At 35.4% G+C, this 20,510-nt stretch overlaps 1 protein-coding gene and 1 long non-coding RNA gene across 2 annotated transcripts in view; one reads left to right on the top strand and one right to left on the bottom strand.

Moving 5' to 3' along the window:
• Window positions 1–20,510, bottom strand: part of LOC107694191 (lipoma HMGIC fusion partner-like 3 protein) — a 47,982-nt gene that overhangs the window by 25,325 nt on the left and 2,147 nt on the right. The gene's annotated exons all lie outside the window — the stretch shown is intronic.
• The window catches only part of LOC107694193 (uncharacterized), a 27,888-nt gene extending 7,378 nt beyond the window's left edge, over window positions 1–20,510 (top strand). The window contains exons 2-3 of the long non-coding RNA XR_001634828.1: window positions 12,101–12,314; window positions 20,410–20,510. This is a non-coding gene — a long non-coding RNA (uncharacterized LOC107694193). The remainder of the gene's footprint in view (window positions 1–12,100; window positions 12,315–20,409) is intronic.

The following is a 20,510-nucleotide window of genomic DNA, read 5'->3' as shown; positions in this document are numbered from 1 at the left end:
CCTCGTTGTAGTATTGTTGTTGCTGCCGCCGCCGCCATGTCGTGAAGGCGCTGTTTCATTGTGAAAGCGAAACTACTTTGGTTGGCCTTCGGAAAAGAGGACGATATCCGCTTCGTCATGCCTAGAGCTGATCCATGCTGGTCGCTGAGGAAATACATGAACTTCGCGCTGTCGATCGCCGAATCGGCTTTCACTGTGGACGAAGTGGACGGAGTACAGCCCGGGGTCGTTACATGTGGTTGCCGCAAGCCCGCCAGACGCTCCTTCGTGGAATCCGCCGGCCGGGCCGTTCTCAAACCCACCGGCCTCCGCATACTCTAGGCCGTGGCTCACTCTAGGCCTCCGGCCTCCGCTCACTCAAGTGTGTGATGCTGTTTCGTTGCACCAAATACACAAAATAATGTTCTTTTTAGCAGCATCATATGACCCCTTTAACATTCTTTAAAATATCTTCTTTTGGGTAAAATATACGTTTTAAGAGAGAGTTTATAGAAGAATAAAAAAATCTTTCATTATATACTCACCATGTCATTCTAAGCCTTTCGATTCAAGGACCAGAAGTATTTTTTTGTTGTTGTTGTCATGGTTTTAGTCTATACAATGAAAAGTCAGTGGGGTACAGATTAGTGTTGGTGATCATTGTACGGACCTTTTGGGTAAAATATACGTTTTAAGAGAGAGTTTATAGAAGAATAAAAAAATCTTTCATTATATACTCACCATGTCATTCTAAGCCTTTCGATTCAAGGACCAGAAGTATTTTTTTGTTGTTGTTGTCATGGTTTTAGTCTATACAATGAAAAGTCAGTGGGGTACAGATTAGTGTTGTCTGATTTTCATTGTACGGACAAAAAAGTTAATGCCCAAATATTTCATTTTTGATACGTCCTGGTCACATTTAACCATTGTTCAGCATTGTTTTTGCAGTTGTAATTCATTCTTTTAAATAGGATTTCACATGAACAGGAATTTTCAAGCAAGGGCAAAAAACTTTGAACAGATTTTAGGAGTTTGGGTTGGTTTCACACAGTGTTGTCCAACAGAAAGCATCTTTGTTTGAAAGTGACTTCTGTTTGAGCTGTAATGCATACACTGCTACACAATTGACAATAGACAATGAACCTTTTTGGCCCACAAAATTTTGATCATGTGATTGCAACTTCAGTATAAACTTCAGCCTTTCTTAGGATCAGGCAGTCTACTACTTCCTATCACTTCCCTGGTATTCATGAGATCAATCTAAAAGTTCATTCTCGAGGCTATGTGGTCCATTTTCATCTTTTCTCTGCTCCTTTGACCACCTTTGTCCTCTTTTTAACTCCACCATGCTTTTTTGTGATATATTAATGCATTTATCTTAGGGTTTTAAACAAAGGGGTCAGCAAAGGTTCTTTGTCGAACAATACAATAGCGCAATGAATTGGCAGTGGACAAGGCAATGGATGTAAATGTAGTTAAGTGAAAAACTAGATCATCATTGTTGGTTTGGAAAGGAAGTAGATGCTCAATATGTCATACAGTCTTATGGTAATAGCTCAGGTCTCCAGAATTGAATTCGTCTCCGATAAATCTCTCTTTGCACTGGCAGCCGTAAGTGTTGTAAGTTATTACTGATATTAACTGGAGCCTTCTAATGTGTCCCTCTACATTTGCCAAGTCACAAACCTGTGGTTAATGCGGCAAGTAATAACAATAGCCCATTTTGCATTATTAGAGCACATCTGATATATTGCTACATTTCATAACTACAGTTGTGGTAGTCATTGGTAATTGTAAACCTCCAAAGTAAATCATGAAATATGCAAAATCTCTAGTTTGAAATCCACCATGCACTATACCAGCGTGCACCTAATTATGCATGTTATCTTCTATAATCTATGAGGTTTTAAATGATTCATTCCAGGCTTCAATTTTAATTAGGTTAAGCCCATAAGCGACAAAGTCATATATTTTTTGTCAAGGTTTATATTCCATGAAAATGTAGTCTATTAAAAGACTCCATCAGGTGAGGGTAGCAAATAAATAATGGCTCTGGTGCTAATTAAAAAAAATTGAGTTATTAGTTCCTAATCATAACATTTAAATGTTATTTCATTTTACTACAACTGAAAACGGATACAAAGTATAAGAATGATTTTGTGTATATGAGGGATGAAAGTAGAAAGTGCTGATAGTAGTGTGCTCAGAAGAGAAGCGCTGTTTTCCCTTCCCACTGAAACACTTATCTCCCCAGACACCTATACACAGGGGGACTTACTTTCCAAAATTGGCCTCACACACACTTTACTTTGCCTTTCCCTGACTGCTGATGCCCATTCCGTTCTGCTTATGTAATTATTCTCTGTGCTTTCAGTGTTGACCTTCTAAGCAATGTTTAGAAGTCGTCATCAAAAATGCTCTGATACATCAAAAAAAATGCATGTCTTGCAGCACAGAAATCAATGATGTGGAGGAGAGAAATGCAGTTCATTCAATGTGTTGTAACTGGTTTCCAATGAAAAGATTGAAGGTGTGTTTTAGTGAAGAGAAAACCGTCCTCTCTGTGCTCTTCAAAAATCTCTCTGACGACATCCAGCACCATGGGCTTTTACGCTGTCATTTCTAAAGCTGTCTATAAGGTTTCGCCCTGCCTGCTTGATTTAATGTGCTAACCGTAGAGGTCAGTTTATCCTTCTCATCTGAGCCACAGCGGCTCTTTTCGGCCTCCACTAGGTGAGAGATTTCTCTGCTCCACAGAGCATCAACCTTGTAATTTATTCTGACAGCACACTGATACGCTTGCTAATGGCCTCTGGTCTGGTTCAGACAAACTCATTCCATTATTATGTATTGATTGACAAGGACACTGAAAAGAAGGGCATTGTGTGGGTTTGGAAAGAAGCGGGTTTACAATGTGTGCTGTGAGGCGGTGTTCTGTTGGTCAGCATTTACAGTTTTCTTATCTTTTAGGCTCAAATCGTTGCATTCTGCATCGTTGCCACAAGGGGTGCTATATTGAGTATTTGTGTAAAAAGTCTTCTACGTTCAGTTTTCTCTTTCTGGTCAACAATTTTGCTGGGTGAGATAGTTCAAGTTAGTTAAATGTTGACATATTTAGAGTTAGCTACCTGAATCCAGCTTGTTAACACCCCTGGCTTGGCGTTGTTGCCCCCTCAAGTACTGAGTTTTAGGGTTAGTAACGCAACAATGCACATTAAGTAAGTTTTGACGCTCATATTTATTCCTATTTATAAGTGTAATCAGAAATGCATTTAAAAAATGTTATTCATATATACAGTAACATGTTTTTAATTTCTGTATTAAACATTTTTTTTTCTCAAAAAGTAAATTTGAAGTAAAAAAATCCACATCATAATGAATAAAAATAATTTTTCAAATTCTTAAAAAAGAAAACAAAGTACTTTGGCATAAGCCTCTATTATTGTGTTATTAAAAGAAAAAGAAAAAATATCCACAACATCAGTCATGTGGTGTGACCAATATACAGAAACATGCAGAATAAAAAAAAAAAGAAAAAAAAAAGAAGACTCTTTTACTCTTACTCAAGTAGTTTTTTGGACAAGTACTTTTACTCTACTCACACTACATTTTTTGGAAGGTAATGGTACTTTTACTCCAGTATATTTTTTCAGTACTCTTTCCACCACTGGTCAAGGTGAATAAATCTCTTAAGATATCAGATAATTTGTACTTTTATGATAAGGCAAGTTTAGTTCAGCTTGTAAAATAAATTATTATTAATATCTGTTAAAAAAATACCTTGAAATATATAAAAATAATGATTTATGATATGTACACTCACATGTATTCATGGCGTAAGGAAAAAATACACCATATTTTACATCAAAATTTTTAACACATTTTTAAATGTGTACTTTTGTTGAAAATGATGCAAAAGTTTTTCAAAACCATAAGAAATTAATACAAAAAGTACATTACGAGAACTTGGCGTGTGTTTTAAACCTGATTTTCCTTTTCTTTATCATGGAGAGTCTTCTACATCATTGACTAATGTAAAATGTGACTTGCAGTACACTGACCAAACAGTGTTTGAGCACTTGCATTTGCTTACTTGCATTTAACTCCTAATATCCTAAGCACTGGTCTGAGATATTAACTTGTGCCTAAAACACTGGAAGTACAGTATATCCTCCTAGAATGTCTTAGAAGTTGTAGTTTTGGTCAGTGATGAGTTTTGAGGAATGAGTCAGGGAGGAGGCGGATAGGACACTTTGATCACGGCTGTGGCTTCAGAAGCAGGTTTTATCTGCGAGGGGGTGGATGGATTGTGAGGCCGAGGTTCTACACATCGAACAAACTAGGAATGACCATCACTGGCACATACATAATATCAAAGGGTCTGGGAGAGATGAGCAAAGCATGAAACTGTCTAAAGACGTGCGATTCTCTCAGTCTCCCACTGGACCTGCTGCTGCAACAAAAGCAGAGGCTCAGATTGGCTTTCAAGTACTAACATGTAGGTAAATAAAAAGTGCAAGCCCACACATATCGAATCACTCCTCAGTCTCTCATGGTTTCTATGTTTCCATGAGTTCCCATGTCCTTGGGCATGGGTTTCCGTGGCTTAAAATACTCTTATGATTTCTTTCTTACGATACGTTAGGCCTGGGCGATAAAACGGTATGGATATTTATCGACGGTACACCTTCTTCGATATTGATAGAAAAATTGTTCGACATAGCGCACGATATAGGCACGTGCTATGAGTGACGCAGACAGCACACACAAACACGAACACATGCTGAAATGAGTGCTGTGCCTGCCTGTGATGAGGAGATTGTGAATAAAGAATGAATATTAGTCGAATTTAAAATACACATTTGCATTTGAATGTTAGGTGTGCATCAGGGAGCGTCATCAGTGGCGCACGATATGCGGTGATGATGTAAGTGACGTTGTTGCATTTGAATGTTTTATAAGTCTAGACGACGAGACGCCCGGCTGCTGCGTTATTCATTCAAAATATTAGAGAAATATAGAAGCTCAATGCAGAGAAGATCTTGAAGGGGTTAAAACCGAAACCAAGCCATTCACACAGAACGCATATTCAGCGCATTTTTTTAGTCGGACAAATATGACTGCTGCACTCGCGTCTCACAGAAGAGATGTATATGTAGCCATGCAAAGTTAAAACAGTTTAAACTTTTAGAAAACACGTCACGAATTTGTGGAGGCTTATTCATTTTCACTGCGTCTCTTTTGTTTTTTTAAATGCAGTCTGTGTGAATGGCTCTTCGGCTCTTTGGAATAAGCAATGCATAAATACATGATGTTTTGTTCATAATTGTTTATGCAATTTACGAAATTATATTTGATTTTTATGAGTTAATTTCGACGTAATGCACGTTTTATAGAGTTACTTGATAAAGAATATCTCTTTGGTTTTGAGACTTTAGTCTTTGCAACTTCAGGGATCTTATCTATGCACAATCAGCTTGTAACACTCCAAAGAGAAAGGAAAACTTGAAATCGCATCATATGACCCCTTTAATTTCGACGTAATGCACGTTTTTATAGAGTTACTTCCTTGCGTTGACAATTTAAAGGTGCTGCATTATTTTGCTCATTTCACCCTGCTGTGGCCTCGGGAGACAATTAGACCTATACAATAAAGACCTATTTAATCTGCATATAACATTAGAAATGAGATATTTGTTTAATTTATATTGTGTTTGATTGTATAAACAAAAAATATTTGTTGTTTGTCTCAATAAATTGTGTTAATTATAAATACAGTGGTTAAATTTAAACATCTTTTTCTATTGCTTTTTGTTTTAAAAAAGGTTATAAAAAATGTCAATAATTATCGATACCGAACGATATGAAATCTTATATCATTGATAAAATTATTAAATTATAGTACAGTAAATATTAAGACTAAGATGCTTGCAATGGAGTTTCACTGTGGCGGTGTTTAATATACTTTCATACTTCATTGGTGTGATCAAAAATACAGTAAAATTGTGAAATATTATTACAATTTAAACAGTTTTTTTTTATTTTAACATGATTTTTTTTTTTATTCCTATGATTGCAAAGCTGAATTTTCAGTATCCATTATTCCAGTCTTCAGTTTTTTTTTTTGTTTTTTTTTTCAGAAATCATTCTAAAATGCTGATTTGGTGCTCAAGAAACATTTCTTATTAACATTTAAAACATCTTATAAACATTTCTTATGTTGAAACAGTTGTGCTGCTTAATATTTTTTGTGGATACATAACATTTTTTTCAGGATTCTATGATGAATAAATGCTCAAAAAGCAGCATTTATTTTAAATACCATATAGAAGAATCACCTAGAGTGGCGAAAATGTAATAATTCATAAAACATAAATAAAATACTATTTCAATATTAATAGCTAGAAAACTATTTAGAAAATTGAAACTAAAATATAATATAGTGAAGCTTGTTATAGCTTAATAATGTTATCATATTCACATTTAAATTAAAAATCCAAAATGTTTAAAATATCATGTCTATATATATACTTGGTGTTAATGAATGAAAATAATTTGCCGTTGTTTTACTTTCAAATCTAATGTTAATGTTAATATAAACAAGTCTAAGGTTATGCATTTTATTTTCAGAAATAAAATATAGTAAATCTATGATAATGGCCATGGGATCAGGTCAAAAAACTAAAACTAAAAAAAAAAAAATTATTTCGAATCAAATAATGATGCTAAATTTGCTGCATAGGATGTTCACATTTGTTATTGGAGAAGGTACTACAATTTTTTCCTCCCTGATTGCTTGTTTCCATGCTTTGGTCTGTAATCTTCTGTTGCCTTGCACATTTTCTGAGTTTCTTTTTTTTTTTTTACAGAACAAAGCTTTCAGAAAGAACAGTGCAGTCAGAGATCATTGTGTTCTTGTATTTGTTCTCTGCTGCAGGTGCACAAATGTGTTTATGGGTTCGCATTTTAAGTGCTCAGCCAGATTTCGCTGTCAGTCTTTTCACCTTCATTCTTTAGAGACTCTAAAGTCTCTTTCTTTCCCAGTCCTAATTAAACACACATCATGCGTAATTAAACAAGCTCATGTTTGAAGAAAGAACCACAGAAAGGTGAAGCAGGAAAAAGTTGGCGATAAATGTAGCTCCAGCGCTCGGGAAAGCAGAATTAACAGGAAGCACAAATTGAAGCGCTCAAAATGAAAATCAAATTAATTTCATCCTAACCTCCACTTAACTGTGATAACCCTAGATAGTGACAGACTGCATAATGCATCGCTTTTAGCTATTTATTCCAAAGCTGATGTCCATGTTACTGCGCCGGTTTGAGGACACATCCTCTGAGATTTCTGGCAGCCGTTGCTGGTATTTTTAAACTTGAGTTTACAAAGGAAATAAATTTGGCCGTTGCTTGTTTAGGCTTGATGTGTTATTGTTTTTTTTGTATTGATTATGGCAGGATGGAGTATTTTTAAATGTGAAAAAAAAAATCTATTTTCTCTCAGCTAATGATAATTCTCATTTGCAGACATTATAAAAGAAGCTTGTCCTACGCACATTTACAGCTTCATAATTAGTTTTCTGTCATGTCGTCTCACACTTTACTCAACTATCAGCTGCAAGACTATTATCCTCTAAGACTGTAGCTACAGTACAATCCCAAAAATTCAGTTCTTACACCAACTCAACCCAGCTATACAAGAATGAATTCTTGACAATGTCAACAAACAACAAGGATGTGCCTGCGGTAGTTTTTGTGGGGGAAAGAGCTGAAAAATGGTTTGGAGAGACGTGGGCAGCAGTGAGCTGACACTTTGATAGCTTGTTGGGTATTTTTTCCTAATTGACTTCACTTCCCACTGCCTCGCCCTCCATTCGCGCTGTTTAGTCTCACAGTTTCAGTGGCTATTGCTCATTTCTTTTCTCGTTAGATAGGGAACACACTTGGAGACTTGGTCAGCCAGATTTTTAAAATTAGGTTTTAAGACTTATTGTAGCATTTGCGAATTTTTGTTGCTGACTAGGTGCACACCATGGCTGTGCAGCTTTGTGAAGTTTTGCAACCTTTGTGAATCATTTGATTTGAAACGGTGGTTCAGAGTGCGTATCAAACTGCCAAAGCCACGTGACTTCAGTAAATGAGGCTTCGTCATGTCATAACTGTTTCAAAACGTTTCGAAATTTCTATGGTTTGCCGTTGGGGGGCGATCTCTGTGAACTCATGAATCTTTGCCTCCCAGCGGCAAACCATTGAACCAGCGTCTATGGATTTTGCCCAGTCTCGGATCAGTTGTATCAATTTGTAGACCTTTTTAATGAGACTTTTGTGTAATTAAAAGGATGAGTACTAGTTAATTGCCTCTTACTGGCCTGTTTAGACAAGCTCTTCATAAAATAAGCCCAGCAAATTAATAATAATTCTTAAACACATATTATACAGACACTTCACTATTTAATGGTATTTTATTATTTTAATTGCATTTAATGTATTATACTTTCAAGAAAACATTTGCAGTGGGTTTGTAAAAGCTGTTTTTATGCATGTTCTTGTTGCATTTATACAGTTTTGACCAGCAGGCGTCACCAGCGTGTGGTGTTTCGAGCACTTCGAAACAGTGAATCATTTTGCGAAATAATTGGTTCAATTGATTTGAAACTTCGAAAAGGTTTGTTTCTTCCATCACTAGTGTGCGCCCAGGCTCAATTCATACATAGTTTACAATACTGACCTCTGGTACCTTGGTATCAATAATAATTTGATGTAAATATTTCACTTATCTATTTTTTAAATACATTTTGTTGCTTTTAGGGAAATAAAACTATAGTGTTGAGTTTGGCAATTTATTTGGTTGACACGTAATTAAATAATGACAACCTAACCCTGATGGTCTTCTCATTAAAGTTTATGCAAAAATATTATGATGATATGCCATAGCCTACTTGATAAGTTTGAAAGAAAAACTTCATGTTGGCTTGACAAAGCTTTGTCTTAAAAAAAAAAAAAAAAAAAGTAAATAGTTTGAAGGGATACAGTGGCAAATAAATGATGATAGATAGATAGATAGATATGAATTTGTGCCTTAGTACCATAGACTGTAAAAAAAACATGGACGTAGTGTCCGTGAAAAATGACAATAGTAAACACTCATTTTTCAGTTAAAGAGTCGAGTTTAACTCTTTAGAGTTCAGAGCTGGTTGCTGAAACCACACCCACCTAGCTCGACGGTGGTGACATCAGCGGCAATCCACCTGCCACTCAAGTAGAAATTACAGTTTAAGTCACTTCCGTGTTGGCTTCACGAGAGAGACCGGAAGGTTGCCGCTTGCTTAGTACAGCATAATTTCCTAGCACCAGTGTATCGCACAACCCTAGTGTGTGCAATTAAAAGATCAAAGATAATCTTTATTATTAATGCAATTTACAACATATTTTAAAAAGCAGAATGACGTTAAGACTCTTTAATGACATTGAAACTAAAGAAGGCTAATCTGTGATCATGATACACTAGCAACAGATAAACAAAGGTAATGCCATGCCAACCTTTCACTGGAGCAGGTCAGTCAAAGCTAAAAGCAGTGCAGATCTTCACAGAACTGGTTGATGTTAGCAAATAGTAACGTCTGCGTGTGCTTTCAATCATCCATTTAGAATGAGAAATGTGGTCAGCATGGGCACACAGTCTTAGCCAAGATTAGCTAATAGTCGCTAAGCGAAGCGGCAAGCGAGAGCCAGTTTTCCTACAGCTGCGCTAATGACATTAACTCCAGATACACAAGCTAATCAATCCGCTAAAGACTTTGGCCAAGCCATCAACCACAATTAAGAGACGACAAACTCCATCCAGTGTGTGCTGATGCATTTTTTTAAGTATCATAATTAGTTTGAGCCATACTTTTGAAAGTGACTTTGATTTGAAATTAGCAGACCCCATGTGCTCATCAGCACGCCGCGGAAATCAAGTCGAAGAGGATTAAAGCATGCGTGTTCTTCTTCTTCTTCCATTTTTTGGCATGTTACATCCTGTGTGCATATCGCCACCTACTTTTGCTGTTATGCAGTCATGGTTTATTTATCAATTTATACCTTGTTTTTGCTTTTCCTGTTCTTACACACGTGTATATACACAAATATTCCTACTTAAATAATTATTCGATGCTCCATCCCATTCCTTCTCCCCAGGCTCCACCTGGCGCTGCGTGTTCAGCTCCTCCAGACTAAATCCGTGGTCCCCTAAAGATCCAGAATAGAATAGAGCATCCGCATTCTATATTTAAATGAAAAACAACAGCAGAATTGCTATTTCCTTGATCCACAGCCAGGGTTTACCTAACAGGTTTCCGAACCATGAAGACTTATCTTTAGTCATCTGGTGTAATTTTGCTGAAAGATCAAGAATGTCTTGTTGGATTTTGTTCAAGTTCTCTGTTGTCCCTTGTCCTAAACATTTAGCCAAAACAACTGTTCCAATGATTTTATCGATCGCTTTGGATAGTCCTATTGGATGCAAATGCTTTCCTGAACTCTTTTCAAATGTCAACATAACTTTAAAACCATTCTCCTCAGTATTTTGTACAATTTGTTCTCTTGGATTTTCCTGATTTGCTTTGTTGTTGTTTTTTATTGTATCTTGTGTAGTTACCACCATATCCCCACTATCTTCCTGGTCCTTAGAAGATTTTTTACGTTTTGAGTTTTTCTTTCTTGAGTATACCTCCGTAAATCCTGACCTGTCCTCCATTATCGATTCTTCAGAATCTTCATCCATGACTGCACAACAGCAAACTTTTGTTCTCTGCTCTGCCTGTCCCTTCTCCTCACTTCTTCTGCTTCTTCTTCTAGTAACGTTTTATGGCGTGCTAATCTCTAATGATGGATTTCTGATACGTGACTAGCTGAGGACTGATTCATGCTGCATGTTGGCGTTCTATTAAGGCTATTATGGCTAGCTAAACAAAGCTTGTTTGCGATTTTATTACTTTGCGAATCCTAATAGTGCACGTGTGGAGGACAGTTGACATAGTACACTACATACTGTTCACTTGTTTTTTAAATGGCTAGTCCTTGAGTTTCAAGTGCAGTGTAGAGTGCGTATTTGCGCTATGGTTAAGTAAGCACCATTATTATTATTATTATTGGTTTGTAGTATTTAAGATTAGTGATTTGACCAAACCCATGCCCTTGAAAGGATAGATGTCTGTGCAATGAAAATCAATGGGGTCTAGGTGTCATAAATAATAAAACATTTGTGCTGCTTAATATAAATATAAATATATATATATAATTTATTTATAATTTATTTATTTGTTTATTTTTTGGAAACTCTGACACATTTGTTTTTCAAGAGTCTTTGATAAATAGAAAGTTCAAAAGAACAACATTTATTTGACATTTTTGGTAATCACTTTTGATACATTTTTAATGCATCCCTGCTTAATACACTGTATTAATTTCTTAAAAAAAAATCTTACTGAGGCCAAACTTTTGAATGATAATGTATCAATATATCTTTCGGCAAACAAATAAATCACAATTAAAAATAAATAAATGATAAAAAATTTATATAAATTAACAATGAAAGAATTCAATGAAATAATATATTTCCATGTTATTTTGTATTTATTTAATGACATTTAATGATTGACTTAACACATTTTGATTACTTTATTTATTAATCTTATGATTTTTTTGTTCATGTATGTGTGACTTAATGAGTCTGCTTCCTTCTCACAATATTGATTTTTTTCATATTATGGCAAGAAAACTTTTCATGTTATACATGTTAAATTTCTCAATGTTTTTGCCACATAGCATACTTCGTTTCCTGTTGCTGCTAGTTCAATTTCAATGTAATTTTCCTAAATAATGTCATTCTGTCAGGTACACATGCATTCACACAATGAACAAAGGTGACACACTTTTCCTGGAGCTCATTTAATTTTTTTTGTTTGTGTCAGTATGAACCCACACCTACATCTTTCTCTATTTATCTTCCCTGTTCTCACTGGCTTTCCCCACAGTACACGATAGTTAAACATAGTTAGTGCTGGAACAGGCACATCTGGGTCCCAAAGTGTCTCATCATTACTGTTGCTGATTTCTCTGTATCTCTTCATTGGTTTTCCAGGTAAGCACCCCACTGTCCAAACCGCAACTAGCAGCAATAACATCTGCTCCCTGTGGAGCCTACATGAACCATGCAGAGGGTTTGATGGCATCAAGCCTTCACACTTCCCTCAAGGAACAGCAGTCGATTTCTGAGAGATGGGTCTTCAGGATGAACTTCTGAGGAAACCCACCAACCAGCCAATTACGGTGATTACAGATTGAGTTTTTGTGAGGTGAGGAGCGTGACGCCTTTCATACGATAATGTCTTTCATCTACCCGTTTCTGTGCTCTTGAATTTAAATGACATTTGATGTTGCATTTGGTATAAAGTCTATTGAAAATTCAATCTAAAACTATAATTTACCATTTGAATAAGGCTGATTAGACACTTATAAATGCAATTGTTAGAGTTAAACTCAATACATGAAACACCTGGGCCATGAACTAGGCTTATATTTGAGTTTAATATGAAAAATGTGTTCTAAGACCCTTTTTTGCTCCTTTTTAAAGACCCCATGAAATGGTTTAACGATGCTAATTTCTTTCCTGTTTAGACATTTTTCCATTTGAAACATGATTTCGAAGGGCTTATCCTTTGTTTAAATAGCAAATAGCTTTTATAGTCCTTTTGCAGCCCAAAAAAAACATCCATATTTTGCTAGTTGGTGGACTGTGGTGTGTCCTCAATATATAGTTATTATTACTCTAGCACATAAATTTGCCTGAAAGCTAACAGACATGTACTAAACTCCAGTTTTGAAATCAATAGGTTTTTAATATTAAAATGGCAGTCAAATATGCCATGGAACCCACTGTAGGCTATTGATTTTTCTTTCTTTCGGCTTTCTGAGCCATCAGTCCATCATTGATGTCATTCGCAGACTGCGTCTTGTGGTTTAGATCCAACAGATGTTCCCCGTCCTCAGCCAAGTCAGCTGCTCACACTTAACTCTAAAGAGGCACTTTTAATTATAGCATCCTCTCATTTATAGCTGCCAATCATGTTCTACACCACAGGCTTGTTATATGTTATGAAGATAAGGATTACAAACATAAATCATTGCATAGTAAATGCACCAAAAAAATGCATTTCATTAGCAAAAAGAGAAAGAATTATTATGTCTGGCATTTGAAAATAAATAAAGAAAAACATTATAAAATAAAATAGTTGAAAATAAATTGAGATTGAATTAAATTAATTCATTTTTGTAAAGATATTTTACGTTGGTACCTGGGTTTCCTTGCACACTAAATAAAAACCACACCACCAGGTGAACACCTTATACTTTAAAACATGTTCCTAACTAAAGTTGAAAAAGTGAAAAAGCATAATAGAACCCCTTTAAACATGTTCTATTGAGGAAAAACAAATCATGTGCATGACTCCCATATTTATTGATTTTTTTTACTTGTTCATGGCGATTTTTAGCTTGAGTGGGTGTAACAAATACTTGCTGTGTTTATAATATAATATAATATAATCGCATATCACCTGCTGTCTCTCAGTATAAAAAATATGAGGAAAAAAGCACCTAATTTTCTCACTCCCACAAGTGCAAGATTCGTCTGCTCTCGGATATGATTCACACATGTGCTAAATAAAGATTCAATATTTTCAGAAAACTGTGAGATCTTTGTTAACAATGCTGAAACCACCAGAAAATAAAAAATGAGAGGAAAAAATAGCTAATTAATTGAGTTCATGAGGTCAACTTAATAATTAGAATTGAAGTGAAAAGTCTGTTAAATTAATGGTACAGTTTTTGTTTAGCATGCAAGAGATCATTTTTATGATATTTTTATTATACATTTTAAACATAACATAAATTGATAAAATTGCTAATTATTGATTTTAAATGTTTATCTTTTAATTTATCCATGGAAGAAAATATAAATACACAATTTCTGATATGAATGTCTGATAATATGATGGTATCAGATGGCAATACCATGGTTTTTTGACTTGCACTCAAAAAAAATAGTGCTAAATAGCACTAAAAGTGGTTCATTGGTTCATAATCATAGGGGAACCACTTTAAGTGCTATATAGCAAATATGTAAAGGTGCTATACAGCACCTTTGTCAAATGGTGCTATGTAGAACCATAAGAGGAACCTCATTCTCCTCCTTAGATTTTAGATATGTTCCTCCACTCTCATATGTTTGCTATGAATTGGAATTTACTACAATGGCAAAAGAGGTTTTGAATCACTTTTATGCTTTTCTGAGGTCAAAAAGTGTGTGGGGGCCCTGGAATATTTCCTTATAGGGCGGCCTTGGGGGCAAAAAGGTTGAGAACCATGTTAACTTCAGGAAATATACTGTATTTATTTTAATGTTGCTTTTTTAACCCCTCTCTTTTAGAGAATTAGAGAACTTTTAAACAATTATACAGGGGCTTAACAGGTTCTTTGTATGGCAGCAGTGGTATAGCACCTTAACCCCCCCGAAGAACCGTTGAAGAACCATACTGGACTTAACAGGTTCTTTATAACAGTAGCATTGCTATATGGCACCTCAACCACCCCAAAGAACTGCTGAAGAACCTATTTTTTTTGTGTGCATATATCATGGCACTAAATGATTACCATATTATGATGATATCATATATGATACTCCAATATCCATTAAACTAGGACCTCAGTACTTGTTTGTAAGTGAATGCAGAGAACAGTAAAGCATTTGTTACACTACAGCAGATAACTGGATGTATGGAGCGAGTAGAGAGACAGATAGAAGAGTGGGCGTTTTATTGGAGGCCAAGAGTGAACTGAATGAGTCAGTCATGGAGTATGAAATACAGTCCGTTATCAGCTCTCCATTCACTGCTTCCATTAGTGCCTCTGTGGAGCTCCTAACTCTCGGCCGATAATGGTCACTATGTATGTATATGTCCATATGTTATGCGATTTTGTAATTGCTCTCAGAAGTGACAAATCCATCATCGTACCTCGGACAAGCCATTCAGTCTGATTTTCGCCTTCTGCTATTGAGCCTTGTGAAGTTTTGTGAGTGTTTGTGACAGTTTCATTTGCAGTGTATCATTTAAATATTAACTTCTGGTCAATTCCATTAACACGTCTTTTGCTCTGTACTAGGACATTCACACTGCAGGTCTTCACAGTTGTGATTTTATGGTTGGTAATTGTCAATGCAGTGCTGTCTGAATCTAACAGATTACAGTCTGGTGTGACCCACTAGGGCCACCAGCACTGACTGTGCTCCTTCAAGGCGGTGAGAAGTAAACAGTGACAACATTAGTTTCTCATTACCCACATACATGCTGTTCTGAGGAGAGTTTCACCCGATCAATGAGCCATTAGAAATCCAAATGGGCTTTTTATTGCTAACTGCTAATCCTATAGGTTCCATCTCATAAAGGCTGTTTAGACAGTCCTGTGAAACATCCATTCAGATCTCACCTGTATGAGAAGCATAAAGGTTTCCAAGAACATTGTACTAATGGCGCTTTTCCACTGCGTGGTACGACTCTGCTCGGCACAGCTCGGCTCGGCACGGCTCGGTTTGCGTTTCCACTGCAGTTTAGTATCGCTTTAGAGTGGGCGGGATTATTCACATGTCGTTATAGTTGCGCCGCCTCTACTGCCGCGACTCCTGAAAAACTTTTTCATTCCACGTCGCCCCATTAAGCTCTCGTTGGATCCCCTCCTCTGCTATCAACGAGAGGAACGTCTGTACGTCCTCAACAGTATGTTTTTTTGGTATTTATGTTTTGGTGGTATCGGTATTTTAGATCGGAAATGCAATAACAGACATATCCGCAAAATATTTCAGACAAAGAGAAAGATTACTCCAAGAGGGAAATTCTATTGGGGTTCCTTTATAACAAATATAAATTGGAAAAAAGCTTGGCTTTTGCCAAGTAAATTTTGCATTTCTAACAAGGTTAAGGCGATTCATTATAAAATCCTTCATAGAATTTACCCCGTTAATTTGTCTATTTCTAAATATTCTAATGTTGATGAATCTTGCTCGTTTTGTTGAGGAAACAGCTGCCCATTTGTTTTTTGATTGTGGTGTTACCAACAAATTATGGGTTGACGTAAGCACCTATGTTTCTAACCTTACAAATGTATCCCATACCTTCGTCCTCAAAGATGTTATCTTTCATTATGAAAATCCAAAGCTATTATCTGTTGAATATGTTGTTAATTTTCTTATATTGAATGCAAAATTCTTCATTCATAAGCAAAAATGGCTTAAATCTCCTTTGTCTTTCCCCATTTTTCTTGTTGAATTGGACTCTCTTGTTTCATCTCTTAGACTTACTAATAACAAAAGGAGTGCCAAACTTTTGATGCATTATGACAACTTTTCTAAAAGAATGTAAGTTTATTTTTGCACTTTTTATGTATCGATAATAATTAATTTGACATGCAAATACAGAATATTTGTTTTCTGTTTTTATTTTTATAATTGCTTTTTGTTGGAATATATTCATGTCTCGCTTCCCTGTTTCTGTATGTTTCTACAAGTTTTGTAATAAAACAAAAAAAAACTTGGAACCTCAACCGGGGTGGTACTAAAAAAGTACCAGGTACTGTACCCAGTGGAAAACCCCCCAAAAGTCAACCGTACCAAGCCGTGCCGTGCCGTACCATGCAGTGGAAAAGCACCATAAATGGCTTCTTAATGTCTTTATAGCTCTTTCAGATTTGCCTAAAAATCAATCAATTCTTTCTTCCCCAAAGCATCAGTATCAAAAAGTCATTGTTCACCCTATGTTAAATAATTAATCAGAATAGGGGGTCTAAGTAGGCTGCAGGATTCTGAGGAATGGAAGGTACTTAAGTATTTGCACTGCAGATGGATGTGTATTAACATGCCTTTTTTGTGTGTATTGTATTGTGTAATGTGTATTGATGTGAATTAATGTTAGACAGTAAACACTATGGGAAAATTGAACTATCAAGAAACGAATCACAGCTTCACCAGCAATTAGAAAAATAACTTATTTCATTTACTCTCGCTCATGTCGTTCCAAACCTGTATGACTTACTTTCTTCTTTAACACTTTAGTAAAGGGACCAGTTCTCACTATTAACTATTTGCTTATTAGCATGCCTATTATTAACATATTTGCTGTTTATTAGTACTTATAAATCACATATTCTGCATGACCATATTCTACATCCCTAATCCTACTGAATATTTAAACGTAACGACTACCTTACTAACTATTAATAAGCAGCAAATTAAGAGTTTATTGAGGCAAAAGTCATAGTTATGGCCAGATTTACTAACAGCTTGCACCAGAGCAAACCGTCTTTTGGCGTTAAAGTAGTACTGTCAGGATTTACTAAAGACGCACAGTGAAGAATTAGCACGGAAAAGGCATGGACACAGTTATTTTTGCCCCTGACCTTATTAAATATGCATTTGTAGGAGTTTCCCTTTCAGACGCAAAATTTATGTGAGGAGAGTATTTTAAATGAATCACGCAACGTGATTTACTAATGTTTGCGCTCGTCAAATTACTGGTATTTGCGCAAATATTTAACGACCCAAAAAAGCATGTCTTAAAGCAGGCAGTAATTTGCGCTGCTCTTGGTAGATTGCGCTGGCCATTATGGAAATGATCTAGCTGTGTCTGTGTTCTTTAATGTGCTCATTGTCAGTAAATCACACGCAGAATTTTCCCTCCCATCGGCGCTTTTATGGAATTGTGCCCTGACGCTAATTTGCTCTGTTTAGTAAATCTGACCCTTAATGGCTTGTTAATGGGTGAGAATCAGACCTTAAAATAAAGTGTGACCCTTTCTTCCATGAAAACCAGACTAAAACTTAAGTAAATTCCTGTCAAATCTTCCCATCTGCCTTGGCTCTCAAATCTTATTTGCACTTTCAAATTCAAACTTGGCACCATAGGCGATTCTAGACCTATTTAAACTTCAGCCCCCCTAAAACTCTGCGGTTAAGCTTCCGGCGTCCTTAAAAATTGTTTTTAAAAAAAAAATGATTATGTAATCTTTTTTTCCACATTTGCTGAAAGCAGCGGCTGCAGTAAAGCTACTTGAGGATATTCCCCTCTGAAAGTGCAACCAAATACACCATCATTACTAATAAACATCTACTGACAAATGCCATTTTAATTGGTTCATTCAAAAAATTGTCAGTCGAGCAAAACTTAAACTTGCAAATCACACTTTAAGCAAGATACTGTATAATGATCTGAACCAACTGAACATCTCATATTCAGGATCATGGGCAACTTTATAAGTAGAAAATCCTAGAAGACATACAAGAACCAAATGCATTTTTGCATTAATGACACCATATTCATGTTAAATATATTTACATTTATATTCATTTCATATCATATAATTATTATTCTTATTATTATAAATGAATACAAGTTGATTTGTTTGATTGATGCCATGTTTAGATAGATAGATAGATAGATAGAATGAATGAATGAATGAGATTACTAATAAATTGATGAATAATGAATTATAAATTGCTAATATAAACAAAATTATTATCATTATTATTAATGTTATTGTTTTTATATTATATATTTAAACATTATTTTATTTAAGCATAAAACTAATTAAATTTTGGCCTTTTTGCGCACAAACTATCATACATAACTTTAGAAAATATAACTTTTGTGATACGTTAATAGTGCTTTTGTCATTTTTGAAGCTTGACTGCCCTTGATTGCTGTATTTTTTTCAATGTATGAAAAAGAGCTGACTGGACATTCTGTGAAACATCTCCTTTTGTGTTTCACAGAAGGGAAAAAAATCATATGGATTTGGAATGACATAAGGGTGAGTAAATGATGACAGAATTGTTCTCTATAAACAGCTACAGTACATAATACAGAGGCTTGCAAGAACATCATGTGTCATTTTGCTCTGACAGCTACACATAAGCCACCTATGACAGTAACTTGTCCACAACTGTGAGTTACTTTCAAAACTCACCTGAAGTCCCTGTGGCCAGGCACAAAAATAGACAACCCCTGTCTTTTGCCTTTCTGAGAAAAAATGGTATGTTTACAGAGCGCTCGACATTTTGAGAAATTTTGCTGGTTATGTTTAGAACAATTTCTCCTGTGGTGCATCCCTCCCTTCCAACAGTAAAAACCAATAGAGAGCAAGGTACACCAGACACACGCATGTTCTTACTGCTGACTCTACTCATGCAGCCTTTGAAGCCAAAGCCTTCAGATGAAAGCAATGTGTGCAGATGCAGTTCACACATCTTGAGCTCTCTCGTCTGCTCATTTCATAGATTCTACTTTCTATTCAAAAATATTAAGGACACATTCAGCATTGGTCAGCTGGGGAAAATAAACTGACTAAGCCTATCTGCAGTTTTTTTTTTCTTTACAGAAGAAAAAAGACACATCCAGTGCTCATCTGTTTAATTTAGGGATAACAAAGTGGTGTGCATGATTTATTTATTTATATAATCTTCAGTCCACTGTGGATTCATTGCATGGATAGCGGGTCTGATTTAAAAAGTGTTTTTCTACAAGTATCATATTTGGAGGATGCACCAAAAAGACTACTCAGTAGTGATCAAACGGATGGCAGTGTAAACTAAGGGTTCATTACACAGTATTTTAATTAATAGTTGAAATCTTTGATAGGAAATTGCACATCCACATAATGACATCAGAACTATGTGTATTTGTCTTAAAAAAATACCAAAAACTAATTTAATTTTAAAAATACGGTAATAAATTAAGTATATCTAAAACATATACAGTGAGGTCCAAATGCCAACACACAAAAAATCTGAGGTTTATATGTATATATATTTGGACCACAAACTGTTAGACTACTACTGAAAACCCTTGTATTTAGAATTTAAATATGTACATTACTGTTCAAAAGTTTCTCCTCAAGACAAGATCAAAATACAGTAAAACAGTAATAAATTGTTAAATATTATTTCAATTTATTTTAAATTGAAATATATATTTATTGTCTATTTGAATATATTTTATAATGTAATTTATTCCTGCGATTGCAAATCCTGGAATAATCAAAACATGATCCTTTAGAAATCATTCTAATATGACGATTTGATGCTAAAAAAAAGTTAAAAAAACAAACAAACAAAAAAAATATTATAAATGTCTTCACTGCCACTTTTGATCACTTAATGCATCCTAAAAGTATTAATTTCTTTAAAAAAAAAAAAATTACCCCAAACTGTTGAACAGTACTCTTTAAAGTACTATGATAATATCATGGTGCCATGTCAAACATATAAAATATTAGAATATGCCAACTGCAACCATTAGAAGATATGCCAATATGTTTTTGTGTGTGTGTGTTTGGACTTCACAGATTGTCTTTCTGACGTCCAGTCTTTCATATTACACTCCTGGCTCTTGGCTACTCATACATCAGCACGCATTGGGAAACCTCCAAATGATGCACAGTCACTC

The sequence above is a fragment of the Sinocyclocheilus anshuiensis genome, unplaced genomic scaffold (assembly GCF_001515605.1).
Source record: "Sinocyclocheilus anshuiensis isolate Anshui unplaced genomic scaffold, SAMN03320099.WGS_v1.1 scaffold1003, whole genome shotgun sequence".
Classification (NCBI taxonomy): Eukaryota; Metazoa; Chordata; class Actinopteri; order Cypriniformes; family Cyprinidae; genus Sinocyclocheilus; species Sinocyclocheilus anshuiensis.
The sequence above is the reverse complement of the archived record's forward strand: the minus strand, read 5'-3'. Positions and strand labels throughout refer to the sequence as shown.